Here is a 15,413-nt window from a genome sequence, read left to right as displayed (position 1 = left end):
GGTCACCCAGTTAGTAACCAAATGACAACTTCCACAGTTTCCTGAGACACCACGCAACACATTCAAAGGACTTGTCATTGGAACAGCTCTACCAACATAGATGGAAGGTGCCAAATTTGAGAAAAGGGAGAGCCATTACCCATGAGGAATATTATGAGGAGAAAAAATGTTGGTGGTAAGAGAAGAAGATGTTTTATTTGCATAAGGAGCAGCCTGATTTCCAACAGGTAGAAAACTTTGCCCACTTGGCAGGAACGAGGCACAAAAGGAAGGGAGCTTATGTGAGAAGCTACGAAATACTTCCCTTGCTGACTTATGAATAGAACAGCATCCGTTTCTCCTCCCATTTAAAGAACCAGTACAATTCTGGAAAAAACAAGATTCTACAAAAAGAATTCAAGCCGTCTGCTTTCAAAAATACTGTCACTTTTGCAGTCACACGGTTGCCAGGCTAGGAAAGAGGACATGGGACCATCTCCTGGTTTCAACATCTTCCACTTTTGAAAGGCCTTCTTTTTGGGCTCAGTTAGACTCTGTTCACCAACAAATAGTTTTCCAAAGGCAATTATGAATAAGTTTCACCTGCTGGACTGGCCCAAATGCATTTCACATTCTAATACTCTTAAATTTTCTAGACCTACCATTAAGCAACATTAATTAAGACTTTGTGGTATTGGCATAAAGATAGACAGAGACCAGAAATAGACCCACACATATCTGGTCAATTGATTTTCAAAACAGGTGTCCAGGTAATTCAATGGGTAAAGCATAATCTTTTCCATAAATGAAGCTTGAACAAATGAACATTTAAATGGAAAAAAATCTCAACCTTTATCTTACACCATTCACAAAATTTGACTCAGGCTGGATCATAGACCTAAATATGAAGCCTAAAAGTATAAAACTTTTAGAATAAAAAAATAGGAAAAAAATCTTTGTGACCTTGGGTTAGCCAGATTTCTTAAAGGGGACATCATCAAAGAAAAAAATGATACGCTGGAATCAAGGAAAAATGAAAAGATACAAGATATATATCTGATAAAGGACTCGTATCCAACATATGTAAAGAACTTTTACAACTCGATAATAAGAAGACTAAAAATAATAAGCAAAGATTTGAAGAGACACTTCACCAAGTAAGAAATATGAATGGTAAATAAGCACTTGAAAAGCTATGTGCTCAAAAAATATTACTCATTGGGAAAATGCAAATTAAAAAACACCTATGAGAATGACTAAAATTTAAAACCCAACAATGCCAGGTGTTGATGAGGCTGCAGGATTACTGGAACTCTCATACATTGTGCACGGAAATACAAAAAGGACATTCAGTTTGGAAAATAGTTTGGTAATTGCTTATAAAGTTAAACATACCCTTCTCACATGACCCAGCAATTCCACTCCTGGGGATTTACCCAAGAGAAAAAAATACTCTGCATAAAGTCCTATACATGAGTGTTTATAACAGCTTTATTTATAATGGCCCCAAACTGGAAACAATCCAAATGTTCTTCAACTGGTAAATGGATAAACAAACAGGTACATCCATAGAATGTAACACTCCTCAGCAATAAAGAATGAACTACTGACACTTGCAACAACTTGGATGAGTCTCAAAAGCACTATTCTATGTAAAAGAAGCCAGATACAAAGGTTACTGTAGGAGTCTATATTTACATGAATTCCCATTTATATGAATTTCTGGTAAAAGCAAAAATACAGGAACAGAATTCAGATCAGTGGTTGCCATGTGCTAGGAGTAGGGACAGGAATTGACTTCAAACGGATATGAGGGAACTTTTGGGGGGTGATGCAGCTGTTCTATATCTTGATTATTGTGATGGTGTTTATTCAACTGCATACATTTGTCAAGTCATCAAATTGTACACTTAAAATTAGGGAATTTTTAGGGCTTCCCTGGTGGCGCAGTGGTTGGGAATCCGCCTGCCGATGCAGGGGACGTGGGTTCATGCCCCGGTCCGGGAGGATCCCGCATGCCGCGGAGCGGCTGGGCCCACGGGCCGTGGCCGCTGGGCCTGCGCATCCTGAGCCTGTGCTCCGCAGCAGGAGAGGCCACGACAGTGAGAGGCCCGCATAACGCAAAAAAAAAAAAAAAAAAAAAAAAATTGGGGAATTTTACTCTATGTAAGTTACACTTAACTGACCCCCCCTTCCCCAAAAGTCCTTCCAATGGCTTCCATTTCCTCAGAGTAAATGACTGTAAGCCAATAGACCCTCCATGCTCTGATCCTCCCCTCCCCTTTGGACCTCATCCCCTTCCACTCTCCCTCTTGCTCCTCTGCTCCAGCTAGAACAGCCTCCTGGCCACGAGCCTTCTATGAACATGCCAGGCACATGCCCTCTCTAAGGTACTGCACTAATTCCTTCCACCTCCTCTAAGTCTGTGGTTAAATGTCACTATCTCAGAGAGACTTAATCTCTCAATGAATGTTATCTGAATGGGCCTCAGTTTTCTCATATATAAATGGGTGAAGCTGAATCAAAACATCTGAGAGCCTTCTGACCTAACATTATACAGTTCTGACATTCAGCTTTTAGGATGCAAAACTCCCCAGGGATGATAACAGAGTTAAATAATAACTCTGGCCGCTGAGCCTGCGCGTCCGGAGCCTGTGCTCCGCAACGGGAGAGGCCACAACAGTGAGAGGCCCGCGTACCGCAAAAACAAAGATAATAATGAATAAAAATATAAAATAAAATAAAATAAAAAATAACAGTTACATAAGAAGGCATTAAATGGCAGCTAAGTGGAACAGAGCTCTGGAGTGTTCTGAGGGGGAGAGGTCACGTCCAGCTGTCAGAATTGAGAGGTTCAATACAGGAAATGACCCCTAAAGATTGGGTAGGATTTCTTTACATGACAGCAATTACCTGGACAATTGGAAATACTGTTCTAGCCTCTCTTTAAAGTAAAATTCTGGGTTCTACTTAGTTTGTACAATTTGAACATACTCCCCTCCTTTGAGGACATTCTAGAAAACTGCCGTACCACCAATGATTCAGAATTTCTCCTGCATACCCATGGTACACTTTCTTCCTCGCAAGCCTGCTGGGGTTATTGGCAATTAATTGGCTAAGGTACACATTCCATCAATGCCATGCCAGACATCAGGAAAATTGACAAGGTCTTTCCCTTGTTGTTGTAATATGTCTGCTGACATATCTTTTGTACTATACTCTGATCTCCTGGGGGGGCAGGGTGTGAGTCTCCCTCAGCATTGGATCCACCAGGATGGAGCATGGTAGGCTCAAAGAATGCATGTTCCTCAGAATTCTGAGCATTCTGCTGGTATTAATGTGCACACCAGGGAAGAACAATTAGCAAGGTCATTAATTATGACTCTTCCTATTTAATTGTAAAAACTAATTGCCTGTTAAGGTAAGGCAAGCCTTATTTCCTTAATCAGAGTGGTTACAACCTGAACATGTTGGGAAAATCTGAGATGCTGATGTGAAAGACAAACTGGATGAAGTTCAAACACAAAGCTGAAATCTCAAGGTCTTCTCATTTATTCTTGTTTACCCATGGTCTTTAATCAAGGTAGGATTTTTACCTAGACAATCTTCACAAGGGAAAGAGAGATTGGGAGTAACATATACACAGGGACAGAATGTTAGGCTGTGGTTTGGATTGCTCTCTTTCTAAACAGACTTTTACTCTTGTTATGGACTGAATGTGTCACACACACACACACACACACACACACACACACACACACACACACACACACACACACACACACACACATACACACACACTCATATGTTGAAGCCCTAACCTCCAATGTATCTGAATTTGGAGATGGAGCCAGTGTTTAAGGTTAAATGAGGCCATAAGAGTGGGGACCTGATCTGATAGGATTTGTGGCCTTATAAGAAGAGACACCAGAGAGCCTGCTCTTTCTCTCTCTCCATGCACATGCCCTGAAGAAAGGCCAAGTGAGCACACGGTGAGAAGACGGCTATCTACAGGCCAGGAAGAGAGGTCTCACCAGAAACTGAATTGGCTGGCACCGTGATCATGGACTTCTAGTGTCCAGAACCGTGAAAAATTAAATGGCTGTCGTTTAAGCTACCTGGCCTGTGGCATCTCTCATAGCAGCACAAGCAGCCTAAGGCAGTTCTCTCAGCACTATAGTGCACCTGGTTACAAATAAGCCTAATCCTACACCCTCTGCTCTATGGATTTAGAACTCCTCTGTCCCAAGGTTTTCCAGAAATCTCTCAGTTCCAAACTAACCTGCTCTCTCCTAACATTTTGCCTGCTACATTTCAACTAACACATGAAATTGAGAACTCTTTTTGCTCTGTATTATCCAGTGGTAAATGACTTTCATTTTCCATAGCCAACATTAATTTAGATTTGAAAATTACATTTTCTAGTAAGTTTTGTATGATGGAAAAATTTCAAATAACCTAGTGAAGAGTGTAGGTATTACCTTTGTACATGTGTTTCTAAGGAGAGCTGGATCCAGCAAAAAGCATTCAAAAATCTACATTTCCGGGACTTCTCTGGTGGCGCAGTGGTTAAGAATCTGCCTGCCAATGCAGGGGACACGGGTTCAAGCTCTGGTCCGGGAAGATCCCACATGCCACAGAGCAACTAAGCCCATGCGCCACAACTACTGAGCCTGCACTCTACGGCCTGCGAGCTACAACTACTGAGCCCACATGCCACAACTACTGAAGCCCACGTGCCTAGAGCCCGCGCTCTGCAACAAAGAGAAGCCAACACAATGAGAAGCCCACGCACTGCATCGAAGAGTAGCCCCCGCTCACTGCAACTAGAGAAAGCCTGTGTGCAGCAACGAAAACCCAACGCAGCCATAAATAAATAAATATTAAAAAAAAATCTACATTTCCATACATTACTTAATATCCTCAGTCTTTGGAGATATTTACGGGCATTTTTACAGAAGAGTTTTTGGCATTGTATAGAATGAATCCAAATTGCTCAGTTCACTGTACTGAGCATCACATGACTAACTCTCATCTCTGCACCTCATTCAAAATAGCTCAGAAAGTTATGAGGCTAATGTCACTCATCTCTTCAACCCTAGGATGCCCAAGGCATTTTTGTTCTAGATGTTGGCCATGTATCACAATACAAGTTCCATTTTGAACGCCATTGCTCTGAGTTAGGAGCTGTGAATGCTCTCTATAGTCTAGCTCTCTTTAGGCTGGTTTTTCAGTTATTATGACAATGTGCTTTTGCACTGTGTTCCTCTTTTACTTTGAAAGCCAAAGCAATATAGTATGGTGGAAAGATAGGAGTTTTAGAGCTAGATAGAGTTGGATTTTCAACTTTTTGGCTTACCTGTCTTTCTAGGGTCAGCTTTCTTTCAAAATGGAGATACTGATGCCTAGGTTTGCTGTGCTGTTGGCAACGGCGACACTAAGACATGTCTCTGAACATTCTGGGGTACTGCATCCGTCAGAGTTTGTCAGAAAGGCAGAAACACTATAAGAGATAGAGAATAAAGCATTAGTAACACAACTGCAGGAGCAAGTGGAAAAGTCAATGCAAGATGTGGCTGCTATGTCTGGGGGAGGGTATGAACTGGGTTGGCAACTGAGGAAAAAGACTTGACAGTGAAGTGGAGGAGAACAGGACAAACAAGAACCAGGAAGATGTACTGGAACCTGCATCTATCTCTCTAGGCCTCCATCCTCAATGACGTGGGTGACTTGCAGGAAAAACCTATTAGGTTTTGCCACAGAGCTGTACACATACCTGGTCTAAGACTTGGAAAAGCTGAGACAGGAAATCTAATGGGAACTATAGGAACTGTGGGCCCAGGTACAACCCACATCCTCAATGTGAGCTGACAGATCAGTGCCAACCCATCAAGTTACTGCCGTGCTTGACACCCTGAACCAACCTTCAAAGGCTAAAAGTTGATACTACTTCACTTGTGTCTTTCAAATCTCATGTAGCTTTCTTCTGTGGCTAATCCTAACCTGGAACCCTCTAGGGAAAGTAATCCTGGGAGAATTAGTTCATGTTTAGCTAAGTTTATACAGTATAAAGCCACTATAGTACGGATTTCCACAATTTTTTAAAGAAGTGGAAATGGATTTATTACACGAAGCACTATGGTTAGATCTGTGTATTGCGGGAGGAGAGAAAGAGACAATAAGGAACATAAATACCCTTGGCTCTGCAAGTTTGTAAATAGTATATCCCTTATTCCAAGCAGAGTCTTGGTCACCTTTCTGATGCTCCCGAGATATTGCTAGAAGATCAAACAAAAAAAACCTTGAACTTGCAGGAACCAATTGATATTCCTTCTGGACAAACGAGCTAAGTAAAGAATCTTTCAGAAAAGTTCCTAAACCAAACCTACTCCTATGTGGATATAGCATGAATTATACTATACAAACTCAGTTTCATACGATGAAAACTGTGGACTATATAGCAAATTGTCAACAGTGCATTATACTTATTCAATAAATGTTAGGTGAACGAATGGAATAAGGACAAAGGATTAATCCTTCCTTCTAGTGATTAACACATAACCATGTTCAAACTCTGAATTTGTTAATGAATACAAATCATATTTACTTGGGTTTTTCTGATGGAAAAATGCTCAGTGTAAAATATGCAATGCTCAGTTGTTCCATCACGTGATAATCAGTTATAGAAGATATTGCTGGAAACCACACAGCCTTACTCATGTAGAAAGATGGGCATAAAGACAAGATAATTTACATGTATTTATAAATCTACCAGCATGCAATCTCCACTGGCCTCTCAATATGCTTTATAATGTCACTTTCAAAACTTATAAACACATTTATACTTATTTAATTTTTTTGAAGGAGTAATGCATTCAAAAATTGGTTAAAATAAAAACATGAAGAAATGCCATGCCATCCCCTAGCAGCTTCTCCTTGCTGCCCCTAAATATATAACCACTGTCATTAGTGTTTTGCATATCCCTCCAGACACTCCTACGCATATACAAGTAAATACAAACACGCTCGCCTCACCCCCAACTTGCTTTGCTACACGAATGGGAGAAGAATCTGTACACTGTTATTTTCCAGCTTCCTTTTCTGTTTGTTTGGGGTTTTTTGCTTAATACATCTTAGAGTTCTTTCCGTTATCAGCACATAAAGAATTTCCCCATCCTTTCATTCAGCTGCTGACTACTCCGTTGTATGTACGTACAGTAATTTACACTTTCAAATTTTATCTTCTACTTTCCATTGTCTCGGAGCTTGATTTTGGCTTCTCCCTCCACACCTCCTGGAAGTAACTGCCATTCAGCAACTGGCGATTCTTCAAAGAGAAGCAACACAAATGACGTCAACTTCGGGATTTGCGCAGTTCTGGTATCTTCTCCATTGCACAGAGCCAACAGACACATGTGCTCCCGTCAGCAAGCTGCCTCCTTTCCCCTCAGCCGAGCTCTGGATGTCAGGGAACATGACCGACGAGCCATACTTCACCCACAGAATGTGAGCTTTAAGCCTGTATGACACGGTGCCCAGCTGTGAACAGGCCAGCCAGCTCCCCGATTCGTCCATTCTCCCAGGCGCCTGGAGCTGGGCCCACCTCGAGGAGCTCCTCCTCCAAGGTAAAGCTCCCTCTGTGGTCATAATGCAGTCCTGAATCCATATGCTTGGTTTAGTTCTTCCTAATTACATCCATGGATGTTGAAAAACACTCAGACCAAGAAAGAGACCAAAGGGACTGTGGGCACTTGGAGCTGCCGAACAGGCAGGTTTTTATACCCTGGCCACTGGGGAGACGCATAAAGGCCAGATGGTATGTCGCAACATATATTCCCTACGAGGCATGTGGAAAGCTTGGGGCAGAAAATGCCACCTGGGAAGTCGTGAGAAACACAAAGGGATCAAAGCATGAGTCCTGGAGTTACTCCAGGGGAGTGGGTGGCCCCAGGTGGCTGCCTCCTGGTCACCTCTACAGCCTTCCTGGGGGCAATGGCCTTTCCTCTAGAGCCGATACTCTTGCTGTCTGGATACACCCTCTTCGGGAAAGCAAGCATGCACTTACCCTCTGCGGTGGACAAATTGTTTCTAAGGAATCTGTGGGTCAAAAAAGACTGACACTTTCCTTTCAGCTTTTACATAAGTCAACAGAAGTAGCATTTGGGTGATTAAGAATTCATCTCAGGGGCTTCCCTGGTGGCGGAGTGGTTAAGAATCCGCCTGCCAATGCAGGGGACACGGGTTCGAGCCCTGCTCCGGGAAGATCCCACATGCCGCGGAGCAACTAAGCCCGTGCACCACAATTACTGAGCCTGTGCTCTAGAGCCCGTGAGCCACAACTACTGAGCCCACAACTACTGAAGCCCATGCGCTTAGGGCCTGTGCTCTGCAATGAGAAGCCACCGCAATGAGAAGCCCATGCACTGCAACAAAGAGTAGCCCCCGCTCGCCGCAACTAGAGAAAAGCCCTCGCGCAGCAATGAAGACCCAACGCAGCCAAAAATAAATAAATAAATAAAATTTTTTTTAAAAAAATAAAAAAGAAAAAGAAGATACCGAGGCCCCTCTTTAAAAAAAAAAAAGAATTCACCTCAGGGCTTTTGAATGGGTCATCTAGACAGCAATTTGGTTTCTAAACTGAAATGAATACATGTGTGTATGTATTTTGCAGCTTCACGTGCCCATGTGATTATACTGTTATGGTAACTTACTTTTTTTTTTTTTTTTTTTTTTTTTTTTTTTTTGTGTTATGTGGGCCTCTCACTGTCGTGGCCTCTCTCGTTGCGGAGCACAGGCTCCGGACATGCTGGCTCAGCGGCCATGGCTTATGGGCCTAGCCGCTCTGCGGCATGTGGGATCTTCCTGGACCAGGGCACGAACCCGTGTCCCCTGCATTGGCAGGTGGACTCTCAACCACTGCGCCACCAGGGAAGCCCGGTAACTTACTTTTTTATATTCTACCAGCTTTGGAAGACTCTTACATTCATTTTGCAAACTTGGCAATAAAATCCTCTTGCTTGGAGGTCCGAGATGCACTTACCTTACTCATACTAATTATAATAATAGCTAACACTTATTGATTACTTTGCTGAGTACTTTCCACATATCATCTCATTTAATCACCATCAACAACCCTGCGATGTAGGTCCTATTATTATCCAAGTTTTACAGATGAGGAAACTGAGAGTTAGATAAACTAAGTGACTTGTCCAAGGTCACACAGCACACCCAAAGGAGAACTGGGCTGTCTGATTCCAGGGCCACCATGGTCATCACAAAAAATCACTCCGGAGCCTTGTTTCTGTCATAGACTGTTTACCCAGTTGTGGGGCTTCCTAAATTTGCTGGGAGGGTCAGGGGGAGAAAAATCTCCCTTTGGGTTTAGCTATCGAGAATTATAGAACTCTATGCCTTTAAATTACATTCTACCCATTCATATCAGCCATCCTCTCTTTCTTCTACCTTTTTGGGCTAAAATGGAAAACAGGAGTTAAGCGTTTCAGAGTAACTCCCCTTTCAAAAGTATATTTGTACATAGTTAGGGGTCTTCAGGCTCTCTATGAAGCTCTCCCAGCTCCACTGGGAAAAGTCCTGGTTTCTTGCTCTGAATTTGGCTATCCACCTAGACAAGCACATTCCACTGCATTACAGTGGTGTGTCTGCAACTCTCGTTTCCCTGTGAGCTACTGGAGAGCAGGATCACTGTTAACAGTCATCCTTGTATCCCTGACATCTGGCACATAGCTGTGGCTCAGTAAAAACCTGAAAGGTATTGATCCTACCAGCCTCAGGGTAGTGATGAGATAAATCTGCTAGCCTCTCCCCCTGCCACTGCACATGCAAATGAAGCTCCCTAAGAGGCCAAGAGAGCCCCGCCAAATTCTATTAAATCCCTCTTCTTAGGGTTTGTTTGTTCTGGTTGGAATGCAGGATTCCTTCGTGGGGCTTAGAACAGCTGGGTCCATACCAGTGCTCCTTAATGGGCTCAGAATTAGGGAATGTGGTGCCCCAAATAACTCCAATGGTAGAATATAAAATTTGAGACAATTATGGTCTTCACTTTCCCTACCTTTCCTCTATCATCGGTATAAAGTGGGTCAAGAAAGAGTGGGAGGGCTTCCCTGGTGGTGCAGTGGTTGAGAGTCCGCCTGCCGATGCAGGGGACACGGGTTCATGCCCCTGTCCCGGAAGATCCCACATGCCGCAGAGCGGCTGGGCCCATGAGCCATGGCCGCTGGGCCTGCGCATCCGGAGCCTGTGCTCCGCAGCGGGAGAGGACACAACAGTGAGAGGCCCGCGTACCGCAAAAAAAAAAAAAAAAAAAAAAGAGCTAGGCTTTGCTGATAAAAATACCCTATAATCCTGATTTTTTTCATCAAAATAAAGATTGGTTGTATCCCACAGGTCAGTTGCTTTTGTAGAAACTTTAGGTTTAAATTAGGGCCTGGTGAAAAATTTACAGGGACCTTTGGAGAAATTCTGCAGTCAGAATTTCAGGAATATCCAATTGTTTTCCAGAGTGAGCAACTCTTCTTTGGGATCATTTCCAAAGTGTCACTCTCAATCATCTTGTTGTCAGAAATGGGAATGATTTAAACACTGCTTACATATGTCATGTCAAAAGGGAAGTCTTGCAGGAGCTTATCTATTCAAAGAATTTCTAAGAGAGGACAATCTTAGGGTGGACAGAATCATCTTAAGCTATCATCCCCTTCCCATTACTGAACAGCTGATATACTCAGCCTGAAAAACTCTCACACTCATGCTTCAAGACCCAACTGAAATGCCACCTCCCTTGAGGAGCCTTCCCTGACTCCATCAGACTGATTTGGATGATCTCTCCTTTGTGTTTCCAGAATAGTCTGCATGTTCACCTATGACAACACTTACCACATTGCATTGTGATATGTTTGTCTCTCCAAGTAGACTATGAACTCTCTAGATATTTTTATTGTTTTTCATTTTTTGAGTTAAAAGGTATCACATGCTCATGACAGAAGAAGAAGAAAAAGAAAAAGAAGCAACAGCAGCAGCAGGAGGAACAGGAGTAAAAAATATAGAATAATAATAAGTAGAACTACCATATGACCCAGCAATCCCACTACTGGGCATATACCCAGAGAAAACCATAATTCAAAAAGACACATGCACCCCAATGTTCACTGCAGTGCTATTTACAATAGCCAAGACATGGAAGCAACCTAAGTGTCCATCAACAGATGAATGGATAAAGAAGACGTGGCACATATATACAATGGAATATTACTCAGCCATAAAAAGAAACGAAACTGAGTTATTTGTAGTGAGGTGGAAGGACTTAGAGACTGTCATACAGAGTGAAGTAAGTCAGAAAGACAAAAACAAATACCGTATGCTAACACATACATATGGAATCTAAGGAAAAAAAAATGGTCACGCAGAACCTAGGGGCAAGACGGGAATAAAGACACAGACCTACTAGAGAATGGAGCTGACGATAAGGGGAGGGGGAAGGGTAAGCTGGGACGAAGTGAGAGAGTGGCATGGACATATATACACTACCAAACGTAAAATAGATAGCTAGTGGGAAGCAGCTGCATAGCACAGGGAGATCAGCTCGGTGGTTTGTGACCACCTAGAGGGGTGGGATAGGGAGGGTGGGAGGGAGGGAGACACCAGAGGGAAGAGATATGGGAACATATGTATATGTATAACTGATTCACTTTGTTATAAAGCAGAAACTAACACACCATTGTAAGGCAATTATACTCCAATAAAGATGTAAAAAAAAAAAAAATAAGTGGTTTCCCTTACAACTTAGATCCCCAGTACATCCCAGAAGCAAACTCTCACAACAGTTTTTTAATGTATCTTCCCGATTTTATCTATGTAAGTATAAACATCTATATGCAAATGTTCCTTTTCTTTTTTAAAAAGCACAAATAAAGCATTTCTCAACCTCCATGATATTCTGGCACCAGGCAGAGTGCTAGGAATACAGCAGATGCTCAATATGCATTGACTGATCGGGGATTAGCAAGGTTCCTGGTATTTATTTATTTATTTATATTTATTTTTTAACATCTTTATTGGAGTATAATTGCTTTACAATGGTGTGTTAGTTTCTGCTTTATAACAAAGTGAATCAGTTATACATATACCTATGTTCCCATATCTCTTCCCTGTTGCGTCTCCCTCCCTCCCACCCTCCCTTTCCCACCCCTATAGGTGGTCACAAAGCACCGAGCTGATCTCCCTGTGCTATGTGGCTGCTTGGTTCCTGGTATTTAGAGTTCTTCAGCTGTTTGAGTCTCTCCCTTCTTCCCTCTGTCACTTTTCCCCCTCTCAGATATTAGGGAAGTAAAACTCAGAACAGTCAATTTTACTACCTAGAAGCAGGAGCTCAGTAAAAAGACAAGAGAAGATTAATATTCACAGCTAAAATGTACATGGGTTTCAATTTCCTCTACTGCTTCACCCACTAATGCTTGCAGATAATAGAGAATTAATTGCATCTTTGAAAACTAGACTCATAATATAGATCATTTACTGTACAATCTGTAATATAAAGATCACAAGGTAAAGAGTGCCCCTGGCTTTAATAGCACATATTAGTAAGGACTTTTTTTTAAAATTTATTTATTTTATTTATTTATTGTTGGCTGCATTGGGTCTTCGTTGCTGCACACGGGCTTTCTCTAGTTGCGGTGTGTGGGCTGCTCATTGTGATGGCTTCTCTTGCTGTGGAGCACAGGCTCTAGGCGCACAGGCTTCAGTAGTTGTGGCACATGGGCTCAGTAGTTGTGGCTCGCAGGCTCTAGAGCGCAGGCTCAGTAGTTGTGGCACACGGGTTTAGTTGCTCTGCGGCACGTGGGATCTTCCTGGACCAGGGCTCGAACCCATGTCCCCTTCATTGGCAGGTGGATTCTTAACCACTGAGCCACCAGGGAAGCCCTAGGACATTCTTAATATGACTTCTATTATTTATATTTTAAGGACTGCAGTGCTATGCTGACTGATTCTGTTATTTCAATTTTTTGCTTTGTTTTGCCTTTTTTTGTTCCACTTTAGTATCCCCAGCAGAATCATAACTTTTCAGAGGCATCTAATTTCTTAACCTCAAAGCAAAAGAGAAACATTTTTCAAATCTTCCTCCAGGGGTGGGGGTGGGTTCTTGAATGGATGTACTTAGATGAATTAAACTCAGGTCTCCGGCTGGATGTGTGAGCTGCCCAGACAAAGATGAAGGTTAACGCAGTTTAAAGATGAAATATAGACCATCTTGCACAAAACCACTGTGTTGCAGTTTAATTAAAAGAATTCATTAAAGCGGCGCCCCATCCAGAGTAATTAGTATGCGTAATTTATGCGTTGCCTAATACACAAGGGCAGTAGCCTGAATAATAAACTCAAGTTAACCTTAAGTGGAAGAGATTGAACGGTCAGATGTTTATTTAGCTCAGGTTTGCTCACGAGTTAAGGTTAAAGAGGTGAAATTCAGTTACAGTTAATTAATTAATTTCTCAGATTTTCTTCATGAAAATCCTGCCTACTCAATTGGGTAAAAGTTTTGTCAAAGGCAGATAGCACTATTTTTATTCATCAGCTATTTTCTGACATGTCCTCTAGGAAGTTAGCCATATGAGAGAACAAATTTAAGGCAACCGCTAACAGAGAGAAAAAAGACCAAAAAAAAAAAAAAAAAAGTGTGAGCTAATCTGGGGTCTGTGCCTATAAAAGATAAAACCAGGTCACATTTAAAGAGGGTGTCACTAATATTATCAAAATGTTGGGCCTGATTAAGACAAGAGTGTCCAGTTTTTTCTAATAATGGGCCATGTGTTTAGGAAATCATATATGTATTTGAGCTTTGTGGATTTCTATTGACAGAGTGGTAAGATTCCAGGCCTGGTGTGTACATAACAGGTCACAAATATGAACCAGTGCTTAGGCAAGTTCTGTTTATTCCTTTCACTAGAAATACTTCATCATGTCCCAATTCTGTGATGTAATTTTTGTGGAATTAAACTTGAAGAGTTCAAAATTATGCAATTAATTGTATTCAGCTTCAATTACAATGACTTATCAATCAAGTCCTTTGGCAAGACACCTGGCACCCCACCAGTGATTGTGATGGGAAGTGATCAGGCCTGAGGAATCTATTGGTTCATGTGAGCAAGCTAATTAGGTGAATTGTTATTGATTGATTGCTTTATTGGTGGCTGCATGTAGGTAGGAGTTCTGAGGTTTAGGAGCCGGGATAAGTGAGGAAAGATCTAAATTAATTTGATTTTTGGACTGGAAAGACCAAGGACTGTAATAAAATCAACAAAATGTATCAATCATCTGATACTTACTGAGCACCAATTATGTGTAAGGCACTGGGCCAGTCTCTGGGCTTCCATATTGAATCTGAGCATGAGACAGAGGTGTCCTCTCCCCAACTCCCAGCCCTGACCCCCCAGGACTAATGGTCTAGATGGATGTAAGACAGAAGCATAAGTGAATATGAGCGTCCACAACAAGCCACACACAACAGTTGGTTTTCGAATTACATGAGGACCAAGTAGCAGACTTCCGTTATTTAAGAGCATTTCTCCCTTTGCAGAACTGCCTTTCCTCCATTCCATACTGTTCCAGTGGGCTGCCAACCACGTCTTCCCACCTGCCCACATAGGGGGCACATGGCCCAAACTAGGTCAATCAGATTTTCTCTTCTGTAAATTCGGATTCTGAATGGAGAGAAAAACACGAGGAAGAAAGAGAGGTGGCACTGAGTCATCCAATGACGCTGCCCAGGGGCTGCCATGGTTCCTTCCCAGAAAGTGATTTATCATCGCTTCCATTTTGTGACCTTACCAGGTTCATGGCAAAATCCTACTTGCTCTCTGTCAGCCAGAGTTAGTTTCTGAGGCATGAAAGCAAAGACAAAGAACATTCCTGAGGTTCAGAGACAGAAGAGCTTATTTCTAGCTGGAGAGGTATTGAGGAATACTACAGAGAGACAGTGTAATGCACAGGATTCTGGTCTGGCTTGCCAAACTAAGAACTGCATATACAATATATGCAATCCTGCAGGATACACAACAAATATCCCCATTTAATAGATAGGGAAACTGAGGCTCAGGAAGGTTCTATAACTTACCCAAAGCCACACTGCTAGCAAGTGGCTAAGCTGAGACTCGAACCTAGGACTTCCTGACCCCAAAGACTGTTCCTTCTTGCACACCAAGTAGTTCTCCAGTTTGTGGCCTTGGGCAAATCACTTTAGCCTCTATGTACTCTGGGTTCCTTAGTAGTAAAGCTGGGATGATAATAGCTGCCCTGTGTCCCCTGCAGGGCTGTTGTGAGGATCAAAGGGGAGAATGTCTGTGAAAGCACTTTGAAGCCTGTCACACTATCCAAATACTTGTTAAGGCTTCCTATTGTTAGAAGGAACCCCCAACTAGGATGGG

General features: G+C 42.3%; 1 long non-coding RNA gene across 4 annotated transcripts in view; it reads right to left on the bottom strand.

Moving 5' to 3' along the window:
• Positions 1-15,413, bottom strand: part of LOC307181736 — a 420,065-nt gene that overhangs the window by 132,118 nt on the left and 272,534 nt on the right. For all 4 annotated transcript variants that reach the window (XR_013827015.1, XR_013827016.1, XR_013827017.1 and 1 more), the window contains one exon: positions 5,339-5,482. This is a non-coding gene — a long non-coding RNA (uncharacterized lncRNA). The remainder of the gene's footprint in view (positions 1-5,338; positions 5,483-15,413) is intronic.

The sequence above is a fragment of the Stenella coeruleoalba genome, assembly GCF_951394435.1.
Source record: "Stenella coeruleoalba genome assembly, chromosome: 2".
Classification (NCBI taxonomy): Eukaryota; Metazoa; Chordata; class Mammalia; order Artiodactyla; family Delphinidae; genus Stenella; species Stenella coeruleoalba.
Note: the sequence above shows the minus strand (reverse complement) of the source record. Positions and strands in the feature narration are given on the sequence as shown.